This window comes from Canis lupus, chromosome 34 (assembly GCF_003254725.2).
Source record: "Canis lupus dingo isolate Sandy chromosome 34, ASM325472v2, whole genome shotgun sequence".
Lineage (NCBI taxonomy): Eukaryota > Metazoa > Chordata > Mammalia > Carnivora > Canidae > Canis > Canis lupus.
The window spans coordinates 6,281,521-6,302,069 of NC_064276.1; the positions used below are offsets into that span (position 1 = coordinate 6,281,521).

At 40.2% G+C, this 20,549-nt stretch overlaps 1 protein-coding gene and 1 long non-coding RNA gene across 3 annotated transcripts in view; one reads left to right on the forward strand and one right to left on the reverse strand.

Moving 5' to 3' along the window:
• The window catches only part of ADCY2 (adenylate cyclase 2), a 387,968-nt gene that overhangs the window by 164,168 nt on the left and 203,251 nt on the right, over positions 1-20,549 (reverse strand). The gene's annotated exons all lie outside the window — the stretch shown is intronic.
• The window catches only part of LOC125754343 (uncharacterized), a 29,170-nt gene continuing 23,728 nt past the window's right edge, over positions 15,108-20,549 (forward strand). For both annotated transcript variants that reach the window (XR_007408301.1, XR_007408302.1), the window contains exon 1: positions 15,108-15,244. This is a non-coding gene — a long non-coding RNA (uncharacterized LOC125754343). The remainder of the gene's footprint in view (positions 15,245-20,549) is intronic.

The window sequence follows — 20,549 nt, forward strand, 5'->3', positions numbered from 1 at the left end:
TTGTTTTAAGATTTAAAATGAGGGTTTTAAAAAATCAGATGTGGTAAGACACAGAGACACAGAACATCGTGAAGGAACAGGTTTTTACCCTTTATGTGAGAAATAAGAGCCATCGGATGCCTTGTAAGGCCATATAGGAAACACCAGGGTCAAGGGGAAGCAGAGGGCATGAGGGACAAAACATGCACAAGAGGCTTTCTTGTGATTTCAATGGGAAAGGCAAGGCAAGGCAGGCTTAGGACAGGCCAGTCTGAATAATGACAGCAAGCCCCAGGGCTGCCCATAGCCATCTGGTACCCAGCCCCCGGGTGACTGGGGCCAGTGGAAAATCATCTGGGGTATGAGCCACTAAAGGGACAGGGTGTGGGCCTGGGACAGACTGATTTATATGGAAGGTGTACCAACAGGCAAGTGCTTTACAGTCTCTATGAACTGGTTAGCCTACAGGGGGCAGGGTCGCCAGGAACAACAAGACCCCAGACATAACATCTGCAAATATAGAAAATAAAAGGGCACGATGACGAGGGGAACTGAGTAGGAAAAATTAGAGAGGGCGACACACCACGAGAGACTCAACTCTGGGAAACAAACGAAGGGCTGTGGAAGGGAAGGTGGGAGTGGGGATGGGGTGATGGGTACTGAGGAGAGTGCTTGATGGGATGAGCACTGGGTGTTATACTATATGTTGGCAAATTGAATTTAAACAATGTGAAAGTAAAAGAAAAGAAAAAAGAAAAGTGCATGATGAATACAGTGCCTCATTCGTGGTGGTCTCTGTTCTAGAGACTGTATATTAACTCTCACTGAGCCTGCATAACCAGGGACAGAAAAGGGATGGGTAGGTGAGGAACATATGTACACGCGTGTGCGTGTCTGTGGACACACACACGCGCGGGGTGGGGGGAGTTCCTTCCTATCCTGGAGGCAGTAAAAGAGCTGCTTGCAAGCCACTCCAGTGGAATAGCAGAGACCCAGCCACATAAACACTGCTCTCAAAAAGCAGAAACTGCCTTTAAGTAAAGACAAAAAGAAGAAAAAGGCAACTGCATGGCCTTCAACTACCCCAGGGAGCTGGGCAACAGAACAGTGGTTTCTGAGGGAGGTGTTCTGATGATGGTGATGATGATGAGTATTAGCATGTATTGACAGCTGTCAGTAAACAACAAAGCATAAACGTAGATAAAGACTAGCTAATGCATGGGGTCAGGCAAGGTTTCACTTCTCTGACACCATGTAGCATGTCACTGCCAATGAGATGAAATAAGCAGAGAGCAGATTCCTAGGAGAATGAGTTTAGAAATTTGGGTGGTTACCACTTTTTAGCTATTATGAATAATGCATAGTGCTGCCATGGACATTTATGGACAATTTTTTTGTGTGGACATATGTTTTCCCTTTTTTGGGGTAGCTACCTAAAAATAGAATTGCTGGTTCATATGGTAACTCTATGTTTAATCTTTTGAGGAATTGCCAGATTGTTTTTCAGAGCAGTGTCCTCATTTTACGATCCCATCACCAGTGTATGAGGATTTCAATTTATCCACATTTTCAACAACATGTATATTCTGTCTTTATGATCATAGTCATCCTATGACTGTAAAGTGATACCTCATTGTGGTGATTTGCATTTCCCAGACTGCTAATGACGAGCATCTTTCTTATGTGTATATTGGCCATCTGTATATCTTATATCTTCTCTGGAGAAATGTATATGAAGATCCTTTGGCTCTTTTTAACCAGACTGTTTTGTTCTTTATCACTGAGTTATAAGAGTTCTTTATATATTCTAGATACCAGTCCTTACTCAGAAATATGGTTTGAAAATATTTTCTCCCATTCGGTGAGCCATCATTCCCACTTTCTCGATGCTGTCTCTTGAAGCACAAGAGATTTCAGTTTTGGTGAAAAGTCTGGCTTACCTATTTTTTCTATTGTTCTTCTTTCAATATCATACCTAAAAGCCCAGCTTAATCCTACATCATGAGAATTTGTGGCTACATTTTCTTATAAGACTTCTATAGTTCCAGCGCTTACATTTAAATCGCTGAACCATTCTGAGTTAATTTTCTGTATGGTGTGAGGTAGACATCCAGCTAAATTTTTTTGCACGTGGATTTTCAATTATCACAGAACAATTTACTGAAGACAGTATTCCTTACTCATTGAATTGGCACCTGCATCAAAAGTCAATTGGTTATAAATGCGATGGTTTATTTGTGGGCTTTCAATTCTATTCAACTATCTATATTTCTATCCTTAGACCAGCAACACATTTACTTGATTACTATATTTTTGTAGGAAGTTTTGAAATCAAGAGGAATGAGGAATCTGTTTTTCTTTTTTAGGATTATTTTGGCTGTTCTGTGTCACTTGCATTTCCATATAAAATTTAGGGTAGCATTCTTAATTTTTACTTATTATTCCTCCTTTGTGTGCCATTACTGTTGTGTACAATAATTATTGTACATAATTACTGCTATCACAGTGTGCTATACATATTCAATCTATATATGTCACATCCTCAATAATACCTTGGCGTAATTACTAATGTATACAATTCGATGTCTTTTAAAGCAACTTTGAAAAGAACATATATATGTTTATAGAGTTTGTTACTTTTCTCTTAACATGGGTTTCTTAGTTGAAAGTTGTTTTTTTCTCTCAGTACTCTGAATATGCAATCCCATTGCTTTTTGGCCTCCATTATTTTGTATGAGAAGCCAGCTGTTAACCTTATTATGATTCCTCTCTAAGTGATGACACATTTTTCTCTTTCTGCTTCCAAGATTTTCTCTTTGTGATTGGCTTCCAGCATTTTTACTGCAGTGTCTGGGTGTGGATCTTTTAGCATTTATCCTACTTGGATTCTTTTATATTCTTGGATTCACTGAATTTGGGAAAATGCTCTTCATTGTTTCTTTGAACTTTTTCCTGGTCTTTCTCTCCACCCTGTCTTCTGGACTCCCAATTCGCTTATGTTGGTGCACTTACTGGCATCCTATATTTCCCTGAAGCTGAGTTCATCTTTCTCTATCTTTTTTCTATTTGGCAGCTTGCAGGTTATCCACTGGTCAAGTTTACGGATTCTTTCTTCTGACAACTCAAATGTACTGTTCATCCACTTTAGTGACTAGTTCATTTCAGTTATAGCATTTTTAATTCCAGAATTTCCACTAGCATTTTTTGTAATTTACATCACTCTAATGATATTATTCTCTTTTTGATGAGACATGGCCATGGCATCTTCCTTTACTTGTTTTAGCATGGTTTCCTTTAATTTTTTGAGCATTCTTTATTGTAGCTGTCTTCAATCTTTGTCTTCTAAGTGCCACAGACATAGTGATAAGCCACATTTTCAAATTCCCTTCTATTCTCATGCTTATTTTCTACTGAGTGATAATGACCAGGGGTCTTCAATCTATGGCTCCTGATCTACACCCTATCTCCCACGTATTTTGAGATGACCCATGAGTTGAGAATGGCCTTTAGATTTTTAAATATAAAGTGTATGCGACTGTGTGCATGTAACCATATGCCTTCTGATAAGAATAGTGACTTGATTTTGCCTCTTGGCCCACAGAGCCTATAATATTTACTATTTAGTCCTTTACAGAAGGAGTTTGATGATTTCTGTTATGACAAAAAGCGAAAGAGAAAAAAAAAAGAACGGGGAAAAGGAGAAACGATGCAGTGTATTGGTAAGTGCTGTGAAAGAGTCATGCAGAGTCAGGGACAGAAGAACCATGGCCATGTTGTGTCAGATATCACGGCCCCAGGGTTATCACTAGTGGCTGGTGCTGGACTACAGATGTCACGGAAGGAAGGCCAGGAGCAAAGGAACAGTGAGTGTCAATGCCATTTTACAAAATGTACCCAAACTGTTTGAGGAGAAGTATAAAGGCCCTAAGTTGGGGGAAAGTGGTAGGATATAAAGCTGGAAACTTGGTCAGGGTCAGGTCATTTGGGGCCATGTAGACCAGGGTGACAGCTTTAGATTCTATTCCCTGGGGTTAAGATGGGGAGTAACACCATCTGACAGACTTTTATTTATTTTTTTAATTTTTTTTTTCTTAATGTGGTTGTTCTGTAGTGAACAGACTGTGGGCAGACAGGGCACGAGCAAGGACAACTCAGGTAATGCTGACATCCAGGGAGAAGGTAGGTGGTGTGGGCGAGGGTGGTAAGGGAGGGTAGGGTGTCCTTTAAGGTACAGCCAGTAACACTTGCTGACGGTGCTGATGGACATGAGTAGTAAAGAAAAAGCAGGGCCCAGCACAACTCCTCCTCTGATTCTGGCTTGAGCAACTGGGGGAAATGGTATGTCATTTACTGTAAGAGAAACAGGACAAAAGTAGGTTTGGGGGACGATCAGAGGTCCTGTTTCAGTCATGTTTGAGATGCTCATTACACATTCCAATGAAAGCATGGATTTGGTAGTTGACTTTGAGTCTGGATTTCAGGGGAGAGACCAGAGCTGTAGTGTCTTCAGTGTGGAGTTTTAAAGCCATGAGGAGGGGTACGAATCCTGGGGACTGAGTGACACAGAACAGCCTGGAGATGAAAGCCTGAGTACACACAAGTGTTTGGAGGTGTGGACAGGCAAGGCTTCCTGCAGAGTCCTCCTCACATTGACACACCACACGTCACACTTCAGCTCTTGTTCCTCCCCAGAAATAAAGTGAGTAACAGGAAAAAAATGTATAGCTCCATTCCTCCCTCTGTCTATAAATGTATAACAGTATGTAGCTTAGTAAAGGCTACATTTAGATCCTTCAGACTCTCAGAATGTGCTACATTTTCCAAGCTTGATGAAGCACACCGAGACTGCAGCTGCACCTGCTCTGCACGGACCAGGCATCCAGAAAGAAATACAGCATCCAGAGAATTCAAAATCCCAAGCTTAATTCTATGTGACATCAGAAGGTGAACAAAGGAACTAATTTTCATATCAAATGTTTCATTCCATATCAAGGCAGTATTTGTAGCTCAAGAACATTTTACTCACTTGGTATCCAAATGAGGAGCAAAACAGGAAAATAATGTCACTTCTGCTGTTCATAGTTCACAATTATCATCATGTCTGATCAGAGGCCAAAGAAATTCCTTCAGTGAGAGGGCATCTCTAAATATTAAGTGGATCCCCCATCCATGACACCAAGGACATAAGGACAAAAGCATTTTCTTAGCCAATTTATAACAGTTCCCTCAAATTTATGACTAGTTTTATGCTCAGTAAGTTCTAGTAGCATATCTCCTGAGCCATCATATTTTGCTTAAACCATAGCCATGAGTGATAGGCCTTTATCCAATTCCATTGTTTTCCAGAACCCGACAGGAAATCCTTTTGCTTACAGTGGCAGCAATGGTTAGCTTCGCAAATGTAAAATAATACCTTCTTTGCACATCAGAGTTCTAGTAAATGACACAGAGTTTTAATTCATTTATCTATAGTTAAATTTTTCTGAGTTTTATGATGTGAGACTAGTTTATTTTATATATTGCTATTTCAGGTCTCACAGTGAGTCTGCTTTTCTTGTCCATCAGCATTTTACTTGACAAATATTTTCTTAAATTATGAGGAGACACTGCCTTCTTCTATAGCTAGGAGATATGCCTTCATAGGTGTTCCTTACCTGAAACCACTAGAATGAGGAATACTGATGCCCTTGGGCTACCAACCAACAATATTCATGGTAAGATGTATTTCTAGGCTAAATATTGAGTACTCTTGCTTGTACATGCAAAACCAACTCTTCATGGAAGAAAGTGTTGTATCTTAAGGCTGTGCTCTGAAGAGTTTCTTGTAATGAGTATGCATGAATATTTACAATTCATGAAAATAATTAGGCAGGATAGGATGGTGTGCATTGAGAAATAAACACAGGATAGAAACGAATGCCAAAAGATAAGGAGTGAAAGCTTCATGGAAACACCTCGAAATCATGGCCAGAATTTAAGCTGCAGAAATAGAAAAAGAAAAAAAAAAAAAGTAAAGAAAGCCAGTCATAGGAGTTTTTCTTTGAAGGTTTCTGAGAGGCTGAAAACAGTATTAGAAAAACGTAAAGTCACGGACCATTAGGCTGGCAGGAAATCCACAAGGACCAGAACCTTCATTTGATTCATGATAGAGATACATCCCAGGACACTGAAATCACTCTCAGCATCGTGTCTTCCTCCAGGCTCCTCAGGGGAAGGAGAAGGAAGCAAAGGGTCTGAGTATTTGTCCCTTTGCTTTGAATTTCAAGTCTGAGATATTTTGATACAGAGAGAAAAAGAGAACATCAGGAAACATCAAAAGTCAAGGACAGTCTGACCTGCAGCAATTAGGAGAGACGACTCTTTATAGATCTTTAAATATTTCCAAAATTTTGCAAATAGTGGTAGAGAGAGAATAGAAGGGAAAGAGGCCAGCAACACGGGCTGGCTTACAGCCTTCACTGTCCATCCCTCCTTACTTCCCTAGTTTTATTTTCTTCAGTATTAAGGAGTGTCTTCAGTAGCACTGCAAACTTGCAAAAGTTTACATTGGGCTCCTTTTTATAATATTTAAGGCATTTCTGAGTGTTCACACAATAGATGAATCTCTGTGCAAACCAACCAATACACAACTCACAGACCGGAGCCTGTGAGGTTCAGGGTCCACATAATTTTTGCCGAGTGACTAAGGACACATATACACGGCATGCTTGCTTGTGTGGAAGTTGCTCCAAATCTCTGACTGAGGCATTCCAACCCCACAACAACCCTCTTTAGCAGAACCTACCACCACTCACATCTTATAGACCAGGAAGCCAACAAACTGAGAAATTTAAAAACCAATCAATCCACCCACCAGGCAATCTAATTAAAACAAAACAATGCTCATCCAGGGTTGGTCACAGAATCAGGCATAACTGTGTACGTTGGAAGTTGAAAGGCATGTTCCTACACTGCAAAGGACAGAAAGGTCTGCTCAGGAAGGGAATTCAGGCTGGAATGAAGGTGCCGCCCTGTCCTGAGTATACCAAACTTTCCCACAGCCACATTTTACAGGGGGAAAGCTGAAGGCTGAATGCATCAAGAGAAGGGCTCTGAGATGCCGGACCTAAAGGCAGAAGCTCCCAAGAGCAAGTGACTCCCAAAGAAAACCTATTCCTGAATCTTGCCTTCAGGAAGCTGCATGAAATTGCACATCTGCATAAGCTTTGGCTGAAACCTCAAAAACTGCCTGCCCTATGTATTTCTGACAACAGCACCACAGTATGAAATCATTCTATGGAGCGTGATATTTATGACATTTATAAAGAACTCGGTTCTCTTCAGATGAAAGATGTCGCGAAAGTCGCAAATATCAATAATGCTGAAATGTACAATGTGCTATAGGGAGTTCCGACTTTCACAGCTTCAATGTAATATGCACTATTTATCAGATCCTCCTTTTTTGTTTAAAGATTATTTATTTATTTATCTATCTATCTATCTATTTATTTTTTAAAAAGATTTTGGTTATTTATTCATGAGAGACACACACACACACAGAAGCAGAGACACAGGCAGAGGGAGAAGCAGGCTCCATGCAGGGAGCCTGATGTGGGACTTGATCCTGGGACTCCAGGGTTATGCCCTGAGCCAAAGGCAGACGCTCAACTGCTGGGTCACCCCAGCATCCCTATTTATTTATTTATGAGAGACAGAGCATGACAGAGGAAGAGGGAGAAGCAGACTCTCCCGTTGACTGCAGAGCCCTACGTGGGGCTTGAACCTAGGACCTGTGATTATGACCTGAGCTGAAGTCAGATAGATGCTCCACGGGCTGAGCCACCCAGGCACCCTCACCTGGTCCTTACACTGAGATTTTATTGTATGTGGGTGGAAGGAAAATATGAAGGGTTCAGCGTATTGAACTGCATGATTCAAGAGGGTTTGTCCTTATAGAAGTGTGATGCCTTGTTCACTTTAGACTGAATTTTGAATTACCATTAAAAAAGGATTTTTCAACTTAACACATGATGCATTTTGATGAAAAGAATAATCTGATTCTCTCCTTTAATGTTATTTGAAGTTAAAAGTATTCACTGTGATTGAAAGCAAGGGATAAACTGTGTCTTTCCTTCCTTCTTTCCTTCTTTTTTTTCTATTGCTGTCTAGAAGTAATTCATTCTAGACATAAGGTATCCATTAACCAAAACATTCTCAAGCTGAAATCATCTGATTTTTAAAATATTAGAGTTTTGTTCTTCTTGCTGTTTTAATTAATAGTTCTATTCTTGCATTAGGCAACTACAATTATTTAGTCTTATCTTTCAAGCTTTACCAGTTTCTTGGCTCATGAAGTTTCTCTTACTTCCCACCTTCTTTTCTCTTTTGTTTGAATTCATTTTTTATGTTTTACTGGAGGGAATCCTAAAATCACTGTACCACCACACACCTGTGGGTTGCATTTTCTGAGTGCACCTATGCTCACGAGTCTTTACTTTAACCTCATCGATGAATGGTCATTTGACTTGGTATACAAAGTGCAAAAAACTTTTGTTAAGTATTTTTAAGATTCTGCTCGTGTGTGTGTGTGTGTGTGTGTGTGTGTGTGTTTTAACATCTGGTGTTGTTTACAAGAAATGAAAATCCAACTCTTATCTCATCACACTTAACCTATGAGGTTTCCTCCCCCTCCCCCTTCATTTTAGAAGCTTTTAGGGCTTCTCTCCTTATCCTTAGTACTAAAATGTCAGCAGCACAGAAATGAGTCCGTCCATGTGGATATTTGGCGTGCCTGTTGAAGAAACAAAAATTCAGGTTCATAACTCAAATGTCTTATCTATCAGTTCCTCATATAAAGAAATGTCTCTGAATCATGACTTAAGAGTAGATGGGGATAAAAATATTACTGGAAAGGGAGGTAATTAGGAATCTGTTCATTGGTAACCAGATAACCCAAGAGAGCCATCTTCCTTCCCAAAGCTCTTATAGAAACTGGACCCTCGCTGGGACGGTCTTTGATGCTTTCTGTTTTCAACATTTCCTGTCTATTGGCTGAAAAAGTACCTCCTGGCCTTTATGGCTTGGAGGCTCTTTCTTTTAAGGACTTTGAAGATGCAGATGCTGGCTCTGCTTTTATTTTCACTCTTAAAAATTTCCCAGTGAAGCCCATACCACATCAAATGAGTTCAGCTAACCTTGTGCTCTGATATCAAGTGTCAGCTACTTTCTGGTCACTCTCTTTAGGGCATTTGGAATTCAGAATGCTGAACCCCCACCCAAGCACCCGCCTTCCAGAAGCCTGAGCAATACTCTGGGAGAGGGGGTGTGCAGGGAGCATCAGACCTAGGTCCTGCTCTGCAGGGTGTAAGTGACTCTGGAAACATGCATGGTAACAACGATTTTTCAATTCCTCATTCCTCTACTCAAGGGTACTCAAAGGCTGGACAGGAAGCAAACACAGAACTTCCTTTGAAGCATCAGAAAAGCAAGTTTCCCAAATCCATTCTCAGCTGGAGCATTGTATTAGCCATTATTTTTCACGAGACTAGAGAAAACAATCCAGCCCATCATTCTCTATTTCACCATTGAAGAAAGAGAGTAAGAGATGAAATGATTAAAGTCATCATTCTCTAGAGAAAATACTCATAAAATACCATAGTTTCGGTCTCTCTCTCTTTTTTCTGCATAATATTCTTGATTTGGCCTTTCTAGGCTTCATGCTCATATTGCTCTTTTCCCCGTGAAATACAATTGTGATGTCATTACAGGCACAAGACAGTAGCTATAAATACTGATTTACATGGGAAATGATGGGAACATTTTTCATAAAAGCATATAAAAAGCAAACTTATTTAAGGGCAAGTTTTAACTCCCCCCACCACCCCATTATGCATCAGCAACTTTGAGAGAGGTGTCAGTTCTCTCTCCTGTGGAATTTATCACATTTCATGCTCATTTATATCAGCTGATGAAGTGCACTGCTCTTTAATGAAAGGATTTCCCTTGGTTTTTCAATAGAGCACTCAGAATCCCACTCATAACTTTTTAGAAAGCTCACTCATTTGGCAGTGTCACATCTTCATGGCCCGAGTTTTGAGTGCTTCTCGATCCATCCGCCCTTTTTAAAGCACAAAATCTGTGGTTGACATTTGGATCGGTGTTCTGACCCACCCTGTGGACCACTCCTAAATATTCCCCCAAAACTGTTTTCTCCCCAACTTGGTAATAACATTCACCATCAAAGGTTTGAAATAGTAATTATGTTAAGTGCTGTACTCATCCATGTCAAAATCTAACACTATTTCAAAGATCCATTATCCTGTAAACTGTCACCACGATGTATCCATGAGCCAAGTGTTTCATCAAAGGCTATTTTAAATGCATGTTCTTCAGCAGATCTGGATCAAGTTAACAGGCAGGAATGATTTCAAGCCTATATTTTATCTTTGGTATAAAAATTACATTGTTCATAACACATACAAATATCCCATCTGTACACTCCCCCCTAGAAGGCTGTATTGATTACTTCCATGACAATGAGGCTAACGTACCCTAAGTTCATAAAAATATTTTAGCCAAAAACACACTAGAAGCTTTTGGGGAGAGGAATATGGGCCTGGGAGGACAGCAAATGGCATATTTTTGCTGTTTATCTTCGTTATTTTTTTTAAGATTAAACATGAATGACGATATAAGTGAGCCTCAAAATGGGAAGATGCACCAGATAGTGGCAGGGTTTGCTCAAAGCCATCATGAGGCATGCAGTGCTCAAAGATAACACTTAACCTGCAAAGATTCAGAAGACACAGAGGTAGGAGAATCACGAAGGGTGAACCAAGATAGTATAAGAACAGTCCAGAATCCAGAGTTGCTATAAATCATAAGGAGTCCAAAGCGTTAGAGGATATGGCTTTGGGACCATTGATAGTAACACTGTTAAACTAATTAATTTGAAATACATATATAATTACAATTGCATTATGTAGGCTGAATGGAGAGTGAGAACCCTCTATTGATGTGTTTTTTCTAGCTGTGTTTGAGATTGCATGTTCCTGCCCACTCCATGCAGAACTGTACTAGGTTCTAAGAATATAAAGAAAAATAATATAATCATAGACAGCCCTTGCCCCCAAAGAATGCACAGTCTAGTTTCATGATGGCAAAGATGGACCCCAAGTCAGCCTCCTAGAGCGATGATGTCCCTGGGAAATAAGCCCCAGAGTCACTTGGTCTGGCATTAAACTCTCAGGCAGCTTCCCAGACAGCTGCCATATATTGACCTTCAGGGACCAAGCACAGACAGGGCCACTGGGAGAAGCTCAGGGCTCAGATCCCTGCAAGATATACTCACATGTGCACCTGGCCTCATGCTGACTCTGCCCTGTGTTTGGTCCTACAATCACTGGATCCTGTCCTGGAGTGAGAGGGCCCATATATGTAACTAAGCCTCGTCCAAGGGGTGGTCATGGCCTTCAGGGTTGAGATGCCCAGCGTGGCCTGCCAGCCCTTAGATTCCATCAGATGGGTCTGAGCTCATCTAACAGTCAACGATCAAATACTCATATTTTGATTCTATAGTCTTTTTTAGAAAAGCAAAGTCTTAATATCTTAGAGAGTCTGGCAGGCACTCATGTAGCCAGAAAGGTGCCTAAAGCTGGACAGGGTCGGTGGGGGGTGGGGGTGGGGGTTGCAAAAAGAGAACAACAAGAAAATTCCATTTTGAGGTCAAAACATAATTCCCTGAACTCTTGTTTTCCTGACCTGTCAGGATGGGCAGGAGCCAGCGAGCAGTAGGAAGAAACCCTCAGCACCTTGGGCAGCCTGGACAGTTTCCACCTAAGGCAATGATCCCAAGCTGCCTCCCACTGTGCCATTTCTGCTTTTCAATTCTGAACTACTGCACCAAGTTGCTGATCGACTTTGATCTTCAGGGGAAATGCCTAGCCTTGCTTTTTATCAGTCTTTTATTTTTTTTTAAATATTTTATTTATTTATTTAAAAATGAGAAACAGAGAGGGAGACAAAGAGACACAAGCTTCCTGCGGGGAGCCCGATGTGGGACTCGATACCAGGACCTCGGGATTATGCCCTGAGCTGAAGGCGGACACTCAACCACTGAGCCAGTTGGGTGTTCCATGCTTTTTCCATTCTTATAATGAGGATGACACTTTTAGGAAAACTATCCAACATGGAAAAGTTCAAGCCCCAGGCAGTTCAACCCCAGGCAGTGACCCTCCCAGGAATATGGTGACGATGGCACATTCATTGATATGTGAAAAAAAAATTTTTTTTTTCGCTAAGAGGATGAATTCTTTTTCTTCTAACATTTAATCTTCTGGTTTCACTTGAATGTGTTTCTAAAACATAAGTTAACCCACATTGGGACTTGATTTTTTTGTCCTCCCTCATTCTATGTATTTTATCTACAGTCTTCCCAGCCTTTTTGGTCCCTTTCACGGTTTCCATGTTGTTATTATTTATCTATTAAATAACTTCTTCATTAACTTCTATGTCAGTTACAACGATTGTAGCTATTACCAGATATGAGTTCGCATATGCAATGGACTAGCACTGTGATTAGATAGTGACTGTAATCCAGGAACACTGTTAGTCACCTTTTGGGAAAAATCAATCCATCCTTCTGCCTTCCCCTTCCTGGGAATCAGTGATTCCGAATAAAAGAAAGAAACGTTGGGAAATCTATGCCATATAGTAGAGTAGAAACAATTAACAGTGTAAAATGTATTGGCAGAGATGCCATAGCAAGATACATAATACAGCATTACTTTCCATCTTGAGTGAAGAAAACCTTGACCTAATAAACTGCTCAGCAGTTTCCTGGCTCCTCTTTACAGCTGCATATGTCAAAAGAGCTGTTGATAGTCATGAGAGTCACTGTATGACCTTCCTCGCCTCCTATTTTCTCCTTACCTGAGCTCTGTCTTTTCAACCTCTCTGCCCAGGCCACTGGTGACTGCCATGTTGCCAATACTGGTGTTCACCTCTCTGAAGCTCCCTGTACTGTGATTCTTTCAGCACCTAAGGTGACCACTGTCCCCCTAAACTTTCCCTCTCGGTCTCTCTGGCTTTTCTCCTACATGAGTGATCTTTCTCAGTGACTTTGGCTGACTCCGCTCCTTCTGTCATTTCTCTAAAGTTGGCTGGTGTATTGGCCCTGGGCCATTTTCATATTTTCTCATTATATTCTCTCCCTGGGTGGGTGGGTGGGGAATCTCATTTAGTCCTTTAAATACCAACTATATGTTGATGACTTCCAAATTTACATTTTCAGATCCAGATCTACAACTATAGCTTGGCATCTCCCTTTGGATATATCATAGGTATGTCAAAATTAAGTGATCAAAAACTCAACTCTTGATTTTTAGTCCACCCCTACCTCCAATGAATACTGTTCCCAAAGACCTTGACATCTTATAAGTGACATACTAGCCCTTACCCACTTCTCAAGTTCAAAGCTTATGAATCTTTCTTGATGATTTTATCTTTCTGTCATCCAACATCAAACTTAACAGTAATTCCTTCCTATTTAATTTTAAAATATGCCCTGTATCTGTCCAGTCTAACCCAAGCTACTCTTATTTCTTATCTGGACTACTTCAAAGCTTATCCCTCTGCTAATCCTCCTCTACTCCATTCTCCACTAGCGGTCAGAGAGATCTTTTAAGAATGTTACCAGTTCATTTCCCTACCTCACTTAAACCCTTCAGTGCCTTCCCATTCTGCATATAATAAAATTTCAAGTCCTTAGCACATCTTGAAAGGCCCAGTGTGTGCTCTGGCTCCTGTCTCCCTCTCCAATTCTCTTCTTTTACCCAACTGTCCCACTGACCTTTATGTTCCTCAAATGGGACAATCTGGTTCCTAATTCAAGACCTCTGCAGGGCTGCCCCCTCTGTTAGGGCACTTTCAAGTTATCAGAAGGCTACATCCCTCTGTAATATTCATTTCAGTTCAAATGTTGCCTCCCCAGAAAAATCTTCCAGATGGCCTCTCCAATGTGCCACTCGACCTTCTCCATTGTGCTTTGTCACATTAACCTTCATCTTCTGATCAAATTTATGCATTTACTAAGTTATAGTTTGTCTCCTGTCATTGGAATTTAAGCGCAAAGAGAACAGGTACCTTAAGTCTTATGTCTTATTCTATTCCCTGGGGTTAATCCCTTGGGATATAACATATAATCCAAGATAAAATTGAGAAGGAAGAGTTTTGATAGATATGAGAACTAGTGCCTTCCATCCTCCATAATTCTGTATTTAATTAAAGTATATATGTAAAAGCCATATTTTACCTTAACAGTTTATGCAAAGCTTTATGTGCATATCATTACCTCAAATGTTCCTCCTGTTTCATTCCTGAGCATATCATATAGTCATATATATCATTTGTCACCTATATGGAAAACACAGGTCTCTGGGAAGAATTTTCACATCCAGCAGCTTACATATATTAAATGGTCCCTATATATAAAAACAGATTAAAGGATTCTTTCAGAAAAGCCCTAGAACAAAATTTCCTAAACCTTTTAGGACACTCAGACAACATAAAAAAAAAAAAATCCAAAGAATAACACCTTTTGAAAACACATATGCAATTAACTAAATTCTGAAATTCATAAGTCCTAATTTTTAATTTAGTGTAAACATCAATGGGTGCCTCAATTCAGTAAGCACAACACTAATGCCATGTTTTTGTCCATGACTATGCTCGTGATAATAAATTATTAAACATGTCCAATAACTTTAGCACTTTAAGTCAGTCCCCTGTTGGTAAACACAAAGTGCTCTTTTTCCTATTAACAGTTAAGTGGTCCATCTGTAGTTTCATCTGCAAGGGGAAAAACATCATAGAAGACTTGACACTTTGCCTTTGATTTTGGAGTAAACATACATTTTCTCCTATATGTGATAAATATCAGAAGAATGGATAACGCAACCAGAAGGACTGATTTTAGAATTCCTTTCTATTGGGTTTATTTTACTCATATCAAATGATGTGGATGGAACTTTCTTGAGTCTTTCCACTAGATTATCCTTTGCCTATTATATAATCTTGCCAGCATCAAAATATTGCATCACAGGGTATAAAAAGTAGGCGGTCTCCATGAGACACTAAAAATTCCCAGAGGCCAAAAATATCAAAACCAGATGCTCTCCTTAGGGTGCAACTTCTGTTTTCTGTTCTTCCTTTATATTATCAGCAAAGATTAGCTTGTGATAATCTGGAGCAATAGAATTGTTTCCCAGGTGTTTCTCCAACAAGACAGGTGAGTTGCTTTCCATAAATATTATATGGGATTTTTGCTCTCAAGTTTCTCACATAGAGGAAACTTCTGCAGAGTTTTATTTTACCATTTAGCTTTTCTACTGTCATGATATAAATAGACACTTGCATATATTTGATTCATTAAGAGAATCTCTGCTTGATTAATTGTTGTAACCCTATTTTTTTCCTTCAGAGCTGAAAGTCTAAATTGTTAAAGAATGAACAGTCGTTAATGCTATTTTTGTAAGCTCCTATTACTAATCTCCCACAGTGGTGTTCTTCATTAGGTATGGGAATTTGACAGTGATTCCTATGAATCCCTCCTCTTTCTTTTGGTCTTGAATCTATAATTATTGATTTCTCTTTAATGGATGAAGCCAAAGTACACATTCAAAATATGGCCTTCATTGTAATCTTAGAAAATATGTACCAATTTCAAGCATTTTAACTAAAGGACCTATCAGAAAATACTTCAGGCTTATTAATATTTTTTTCTGGAACTGGCTTTCATTTCTCATTTAAGAAAACTGGTAAAAGGCTCATGGTGAAATGCAGCATCCTAAAATCCCTTACCCTGGAATTTCTCAATGAAGCATAACATCTGAGCTTCCTGAGATTTTAAGTAATCAGTATGAGACAAAATAGCTCAAACTATTAAAGAAATTCTTGAACTTCAAGCTGATAGATTCAAATGGCAAACATTTTGAGGAGAGCCCTTTCACTAAACCATGACTCTTAATTTTTCCAACTTTCAAGCAAAGGGTTAAGTGTGTGATTCATTCCTTTAGTAATGAGTGCTGAGAATAAGGTGGTGAGAAACATTTAAGTAGGCTATGACCTCTCTCTCAAGAGAGAAAATGATATACTCTATCATTTAATAAAATGGAAGAAAGTGGTGACCAAGGACAATATAAGTTATGACTTCCTCAAGGAAGGGATACCAAATAAAAACTGTACAAGTGACTATTTAATAAAATAGAAAAAGGTGGATGCATACACACACACAAAAAAAACCCTATTCTTCTGGCTGGGACGAAAGTGTTGTTAATAATCTTTAATGATGCAAGAGCTTGAGTAGGGCCGGCATATCTGAACCAAACTGCACAAAGGGTGTGATGTGAGTTTCTTATGTTCTGCTACCTCTACTGGATGCATCACCCTACCCAAAGGCCTTGGGTAACATTTATAATAATATTTGCCGCTTTAATTCTTCAGGAATGGCAGTGAGAAAGACTCACTGGCTAGAACTCTCGTTGGGCTCTTTATACCCAATTTATTTTTTTTTTAAGAAGCACATGCTTTTGAGATGCCTCAGCTTGGACTCCGCATCTCAGCTCCTATTGAGATGGAGGGAATGGGAGAAACAATGAGTTCTGGAATATGAGCAGCCAGGATTGCCTCACTCTGCCCATTCTGTGGGTGAAAAGTAAACTTCTGAACTTGGTGAGATGACGCTGGTAAAAAGAGGGCAATTATCCACCAACTATCCCAGCAGACAAAGCAAAACATTTCTCTGTTCAATCTGTTTGCCTCACGGAAGAATGAAGCCTGCTGAGGAGGGAACTCTGGGGATGGCAGGGATGCATCAAACCCTCTCTCCTGCCACCTCGAGCTCAATGGCCTGGCCAGGATGGTAGCTGATTTCCATTGCTTAATGCGAGTGCACCAAAGTTATCAGAGTTCAAGACTGGCTACTGAGTACCTTCTCAACAGGACACCATTTTGGAGGTCAGGAAAACTTTCTTAAATTGAGTAAGGGATCAAGTATAACCTCCATCAGAGGAACTTAGAAGTTAAGAAATTTGACCAACGTCACACTAAAAGAGAACACAACTTTATGTCAATTCAGGGGATCTTCCTCTAGACTGCACCCTCTTCTCAGCCTCTCCCACCACAGGATAGAAATAAAGCCACAGACAGATTTCACATTGTGGTCCCTTGTGGGAGTGACTTTCCATAGAACTTCCTGACCCCCTCATGGATGACACATGGCTTATCATGGCAGTACATTACCTAATGATCAAGTCAGACACACATTTGGTATTGTCTTATGCTTTCTTATTTGGCCAGTAATGACAAACAACATAGTTATTAAAAAAAAAAGTCCTTCATGCCTGGGGATATCTCTAGCGAACCTGTGCTCAGAGATCACTGCACCTCTGTGCAACAAACCTGCATAGAACCAACACAAAAGAGAAAAGGCCACACTTACTTACTAGCCGAGTGATATGGTAATGTAATTTGGACAACTCCTTTAGCTGGTTGAAATAGGAAAAAGGACTTAGGTCATTGAGTTGATCAAGAAATATAAGAAGATAATGGCCCTAAAAAGAGGTTCCCATCCTAATCCTTGGAACCCATGATTATGTCACCTTACTTATTAGCAAACCCAGAACTTTGTAGACATGATTAAATCATGGACCCTGAGATGGGGAGATTATCCTAGATTATCCTTATGGAGGGAAGTAGAAGGGCCAGTGGCAGATGGAGGGAAGAAAGTACAACAGAGAATCAGAGGTTAGAGAGTCAGAGAGGAGAAGGGAGAGGGAGAAGGAGGTGGGAAGACTAGAAGATTCTATGCTGCTGAATTTGAAACAGAGGGAGGAGCAAGGAGTCATGGAATTCAGGCAAGCTCTAGAAACTTGAAAAGGCAGGGAAACTCATTCTCCCTCAAAGCCTCTCAAAGGAGCCCGTCCTGCCAATACTTTGACTTTAGCTCACTGAGACTGATTTTGGACTTCTAACTTTCAGAACTGCAGATAACAAATCTCTTCTATTTTAAGTCACTCCATGTGTGGTAGAGTGTTACAGCCGCAAAAGGAAATGGACACGATATGTGTAAAGTATTAAAGAAACTACCTGGTACATTATAAGGTCTTAAAAAAAATAGTTCCTTCTTTTTTCCTCTCCTTCATGAAAACAGTCCAAAACTAGCATCCCAAATCTAAAACCACTTCAACAAGATTTCCTGGCATCCTAAATGACTTATGGAATGCGATCAGCAATGCCCTAACATGACCTGTTATCATACTAGGATAAATATGGCTGCGCTCATTATCTACCCAACCATGAACACAGAAGGACCAGTTACTTCTTCCACTCAAGTTTGCAGAGAGGACAAATAACTAGTCCCCAAGGAGAGCCAGGAAGCTTACTGGCTCACTAGCCCCCCACCCTGGGTACAGATCCAGGTTTACAGGTTGTGGGGAGGCTGTCTGAGCCTTGCTTGACTGGTGCTTTCTACTGGAATCCACATTTTGTCATATCCAAGCTATAGCTTGGTTCCAGCTGGGGAGACCATGTAAAAACGCTTTGAATTACATTACTTTAAAAACAAAGACAACATATAAATGGAAGAAGGTTTATTTTCTTTCCATTAAAAAAAAAGCAAATCCAGTTTTTACTACTAAGAGGCAAAATTTATTTCCACTGCCTATGCGGTTAGGAGAGAAAGTTCTTGTTTTGCTCTGAATCCAGCTCCCATCAATTCCTGAGAGTTTATTACGTACTCTGGGGAAAAACACTTGCTGTTTTCTCAGGTTTGATAAAGAACCTTATTTTGCACTGACACAGCACTCAAGACATGGCTGTTGGTTTGTTGTTTTGTTTTTTTTTTTTTCCTCTCAGGATTGAGACTTAAGACAAAAGTCAAAACTGGCCAAGAAAATACCTTCAAGCCCTAATAGTGGCCTTGATGCTAATGCAATGCACTACATCTCCCATCTAATGAAAAAAATCATAGTTTTTAGTGTTTATACACAAGAGCATTTTCAGGGCAAGAATATAACTTGGAGAAAACCTCTGCAGACATTTTTCATTCCCTCCTCTCCCCAAATTTCATAGCACAAATAGTCACTTTATTCAAACATGGCTTTCTGTTTCTAAAAATTCATCTCATTTGCATCCAGGAAAAATATCACAACACATGAAAGGAAGAAAGTAAAGAGCTGAGCAAGGTTGAAAAGGTTTCAGAATTCCTAGACACCTCCCAGCAGCCTCAGCTGTTACAGCCCCCATCAGGGTTGTAGACACGGGGCTTGCTGGGCTTACCTGGCCTTGGCCTTCCTCTCCAAGGATTAAGGTCAGCGCTGGGCTGACACTGTGAAACAGGCCCAGGAACCACCCAAGATGGTGGCTGCTCAGCCTCTGGGAGCATCAGCATCCTCTGAGCAACTGCTGATATATAATATCACAATGGATGACACTTAATTCACCCTCACAGGTGCTGAAGCAAATGCTTTTGCTCAGCATACACCCTTGCCCTTGAATGAAGCACTCTGAAGGACATTGTTGATTGCAATGATGAAGCAAAGATGGTTTGTGGTGAAGGCTGGGCAGGAAGTGATACGTTGGACTCTTGGACTTTAATTTGGTCTGTGGCTGTATCAGGACCCACGTCTCAGGACTGATCCTCTGTGTGAAGGACACACAGATAGCCATTGGCTAATTTTTATGTATTTCCTTATATCAGATCATGTCTTCCTGCTCTTATTAACTAAGAGAAGTTTTTGTTTCCACTTAAGTACATGCCAGTCTGAAGAAAGTACGAGCATTCATTCTAATTGTGGAAACAATTTCTGAAGCCCTAACAAGAAAAGTACTACATTCTGGGCACCAGACCCTGGGAACTGACTCCCAACTTTAATAGCAAAATACATTCATGGTATCAAATTTTATTTTATTAAACACCTTTACTACAAGGTTTTTTCTTCACTTATTTTTAAAAGGTTCTTTAAAAAAAAACAAAAACATTAGTAAATGCCCTTATGATGCCTTACAAGCCTACTCACAATGGCCCCATGACTTCTCTAGCACACAGGGTGCCCTAGCTCTAATTCCTGAGCTACCTGGGGTCACATTGTGGCCATTGGACCACTTGGAAGCCACCTCGACAAGGACCTAGTTCTGGTTGCTCAAGGACTCTTCAGAGAAGCATGTAGTGCAGATGAGGTCAGTAGCTTGACACTGCTTTTGTCAAAGCTGGTACTATAAATATTAGGTTATATAATCTGTCTACTTGGGATGTCAGTTCCCTCAGCCTTGGTGTGATTTTGAAGTAGATTCTGGAAGTGCTGAAACAGAAAGTAAAATATGTCTGTCAGGACCAACGCGATAGAGTCACTACTGGTTGAAAAAGGGAACCATCTATCCTGAAACATCGGGACTCTATAGAGAAAATAATCACGAACATTAAGCACTGCTTCTTGAAACTGTGGAATTTTCTAGAACCTAGATTTAAATACTACAGTACACAGGCATATGAAAGTATGCTGGACAATAGCCCCAACTTAACAACGGTCTGCACC